Consider the following 4,337-nt stretch of genomic DNA (forward strand, 5'->3'; position numbering starts at 1 on the left):
CTGCTGATTATGTGATGACTTTAGTTTCTCAAGTAAATTAGGAAGCAGTCACAAAGAAAACTTGCTAGTTATCTGACTGCTATCCTTCTCTGCTGCCTTCAGGGCGATCTTCTACACCATATCCAAAAGTAGAAATTTGGTTGTGACTAGATTCTTAGTAAATTAACTGTAATGATGGGCTGATTATTGATAGAAAAGCAGTTGAGGTAAACGGAGATCATATATGATATCAAAATTTCCATTATATTGCTGCAAATTGTTATTTTGTTGTTTTTAAAGAAAATGATCCTCTAGTGTACAACCCTGATGGACCAACAAATCCCAAAAATACAGCCCGAAAATAAAGATAGGTCACGTAAACCAGCCGAAATAGCTCAGTTGGGAGAGAGTTAGACTGAAGATCTAAAGGTCCCTGGTTCAATCCCGGGTTTCGGTATTGCATATCTTACTATCTGTCAAGTCGCCCAGCCTTTATGTTCTAATGTTCTTATGTTCTGGAAAAGGGAAAAGAAAAAGGTGGAAAGACTGACTCATGTCCCAGGGCAGGAATCACAGCAGGCCACCTCCACCTCCGTGAGACAGTGTCCTGCCCATCCTCACCCCCCCCTCCACCCCCATCCCAACCACCATCCTGCACGTTGGGAGAGGATTGCCGTTCGGCCTCCTCCTCCAGCATGTCGCCCCTCTGCTGCACAATGTTGTGGAGGACAGCAGGCCACCATGATGCCAGTGACCGTACATTTAAAAAAAATATATATATTTATGAAAGTTTTTTAACACAATTTTTCTCCCTTACAAACAATAACCCCCCCCCCCCCCCCGTAACAAAAAAAAAAGAAATCGCGCAGAGCAAGATATATACATGGCAAAATGATATATTTACACAGCTTTGTACACTGGCCCTCACCCGTACGTGCCAGTTTCCCCAACCCTTCATGTTATCTCTTGCTCATCCACCCTCCCAGGCAATCCCCCCCCCCCCCATCCCCAAGGTTGCTGCTGCTGACCGACCTTCCTCTAGTGCTCCGCGAGATAGTCTAGGAACGGTTGCCACCGCCTGTAAAACCCCTGCGCAGACCCTCTCAAGGCGAACTTAATCCTCTCCAACTTTATGAACCCAGCCATATCATTTATCCAGGCCTCCAGGCTGGGGGGCTTCACCTCCTTCCACATTAGCAAGATCCTTCGCCAGGCTACTAGGGACGCAAAGGCCAGAATGCCGGCCTCTTTCGCCTCCTGCACTCCCGGTTCGTCCACTACTCCAAATATTGCTAGCCCCCAGCTTGGCTTGACCCGGACTTTCACCACCTGAGATATTGCTCCCGCCACTCCTCTCCAGAACCCCTCCAGTGCCGGGCATGACCAAAACATATGGACATGGTTCGCCGGGCTCCCTGAGCACCTTCCACATCTGTCCTCTACCCCAAAGAACCTACTCAACCTCGCCCCCGTCAAGTGCGCTCTGTGGACCACCTTAAATTGTATCAGGCTGAGCCTGGCACACGAGGAGGAGGAATTAACCCTACCTAGGGCATCAGCCCACAGACCTTCCTCGATCTCCTCCCCCAGCTCCTCCTCCCATTTACCCTTCAACTCTTCTACCAGCGCTTCCCCCTCTTCTTTCAACTCCTGGTGTATTTCCGACACCTTGCCCTCCCCGACCCATACACCCGAGATCACCCCATCTTGAGCTTCTTGTGCCGGGAGCAACGGGAATTCCCCCACCTGTCGCCTCACAAAAGCCCTCACCTGCATATATCTAAAGGCATTTCCCGGGGGTAACTCGAACTTCTCCTCCAGTGCCCCTAGGCTCGCAAACGTCCCGATGAACAGGTCCCCCATTCTTCCAATCCCCGCCCGATGCCAGCTCTGGAACCGCCCATCCATCTTCCCCGGGACAAACCGGTGGTTACCCCTGATCGGGGACCACACCGATGCTCCCATTGCACCCCGGTGCCGTCTCCACTGGCCCCAGATCCTTAGCGTTGCGGCCACCACCGGGCTCGTGGTATACTTTGTCGGCGAGAGCGGCAGCGGTGCCGTCACCGACGCCCCCAGGCTCGTTGCTTTACAGGACACCATCTCCATTCTCTTCCATGCCGCCCCCTCTCCCTCCATAACCCACTTGCGGATCATCACCACATTTGCTGCCCAGTAGTAGCTCCCCAGGTTTGGCAGCGCCAACCCTCCTCGGTCCCTACTGCATTCCAGGAACCCGCTCCTTACTCTCGGGGTCTTATTCGCCCACACAAACCCCATAATACTCCTGTCTACTCTCTTAAAAAAGGCCTTAGTGATCACGATGGGAAGGCACTGAAACACAAACAGAAACCTCGGAAGGACCACCATTTTGACCGACTGCACTCTACCCGCCAGCGAGAGCGGTAACATGTCCCATCTTTTGAAATCCTCCTCCATTTGCTCCACCAACCTCGTCAGATTCAGTTTATGTAGGGTCCCCCAACTCCTGGCGATCTGGATCCCCAGATACCGAAAGCTCCCCTCCGCCCTCCTCAGCGGTAGGTCCCCTATCCCTCTTTCTTGGCCCCCCGCCTGTAATACAAAGAGCTCACTCTTCCTTACATTGAGCTTATAGCCCGAAAACTCCCCAAACTCCCTTAGAGTCTGCGTGACCGCCACCATCCCCTCCATTGGATCCGCCACGTACAGCAACAGGTCATCCGCATATAGCGACACCCGATGCTCTTCTCCCCCTCCGACCACCCCCCTTCCATTTATTAGACTCCCTCAATGACATGGCCAATGGTTCAATCGCCAATGCGAACAACAGGGGGGACAGGGGGAACCCCTGCCTCGTCCCTCGGTACAGTCGAAAGTAGTCCGACCTCCGGCGGTTCGTCACTACACTTGCCATTGGGGCTCTGTAAAGGAGCTTAACCCAATTGATAAACCCTACCCCGAGCCCAAACCTGCGCAGCACCTCCCAGAGGTACTCCCACTCTACTCGGTCAAAGGCCTTCTCCGCGACCATAGCTGCCACTATTTCCGCCTCTCCCTTCTCCGATGGCATCATTATCTTGTTTAAGAGCCGCCGCACATTGGTGTTTAGTTGCCTGCCCTTTACAAATCCCGTCTGGTCCTCGTGGATTACCCCCGGGACACAGTCCTCGATCCTCATGGCCAGCACTTTTGCCAGCAACTTTGCATCCACATTGAGGAGCGGCCTGTACGATCCACATTGCAATGGGTCCTTGTCCCGCTTTAGGATAAAGAAATTGTCGCTTCCGGCATTGTCGGGGGCAGGGTCCCCTCCTCTCCTGCCTCATTAAAGGTCCTCACCAGTAGCGGGGCCAACAGGTCTGCGTACTTCCTGTAGAACTCCATCGGGAATCCGTCTGGTCCCGGGGCCTTCCCCGCCTGCATGCTCCCCAAACCCTTGCTCAGCTCCTCCAACCCAATTGGTGCCCCCAAACCAGCCACCTCTTGCCCCTCCACCCTCGGGATTCTCAGCTGATCTAGGAATCGTCTCATCCCCTCTTCCCCCGCTGGGGGCTGGGATCTGTACAGCTCTTCATAAAAGGCCTTGAATACCTCGTTCATTTTCGTCGCACTCCGAACCGTGGCTCCCCTTCCATCTTTGACTCCCCCTATTTCCCTCGCTGCCATCCTCTTACGGAGCTGCTGTGCCAGCATCCGACTAGCCTTTTCCCCATACTCTTAGGTCGCCCCCTGCGCTTTCCTCCACTGTGCCTCCGTCTTCCCTGTGGTCAACTGGTCAAACTCCGTCTGGAGCCGTCGTCTTTCCCCAAGTAATCTTTCCTCCGGGGCCGCTGCGTATCTCCTGTCCACTCTCAAAATCTCCCCCACTAACCTCTTCCTTTCCATACCCTCTGTCTTCTCCCTATGAGCCCCAATGGAAATTAGCTCTCCCCTGATCACCGCCTTCAACGCCTCCCATAACACCCCCACCCGCACCTCCCCGTTGACGTTGGCCTCCAAGTACCTTTCGATACACCCCCTCACCTTCCCACACACCACCTCGTCCGCCAGCAGTCCCACATCCAGCCGCCACAACGGGCGTTGGTCCCTCTCCTCTCCCAGCTCCAGTTCCACCCAGTGTGAGGCATGGTCCGAAACGGCTACAGCCGAATACTCCGTCCCCTCCACCCTCGGGATGAGCGCCCTACCCAGAACAAAGAAATCTATCCGGGAGTAGGCTTTGTGTACATAGGAGAAGAAAGAAAATTCCCTGGCCTGCGGCCTTGCAAACTGCCATGGGTCTACTCCTCCCATCTGCTCCATAAACCCCCTAAGTACCTTGGCCGCCGCCAGCCTCTTTCCAGTCCTTGATTTGGAGCGGTCTAGTGCTGGATCCA

At 54.1% G+C, this 4,337-nt stretch overlaps 1 non-coding gene across 1 annotated transcript; it reads left to right on the forward strand.

Annotated features, from left to right (window-relative positions):
- Positions 1-363: 363 nt before the first annotated feature.
- Positions 364-436, forward strand: trnaf-gaa (transfer RNA phenylalanine (anticodon GAA)). Its single transcript has one exon. It is a non-coding gene; the product is annotated as a tRNA-Phe (tRNA).
- The last annotated feature ends 3,901 nt before the right edge of the window (positions 437-4,337 follow it).

The sequence above is a fragment of the Scyliorhinus torazame genome, chromosome 2, assembly GCF_047496885.1.
Source record: "Scyliorhinus torazame isolate Kashiwa2021f chromosome 2, sScyTor2.1, whole genome shotgun sequence".
Taxonomy (NCBI): Eukaryota; Metazoa; Chordata; class Chondrichthyes; order Carcharhiniformes; family Scyliorhinidae; genus Scyliorhinus; species Scyliorhinus torazame.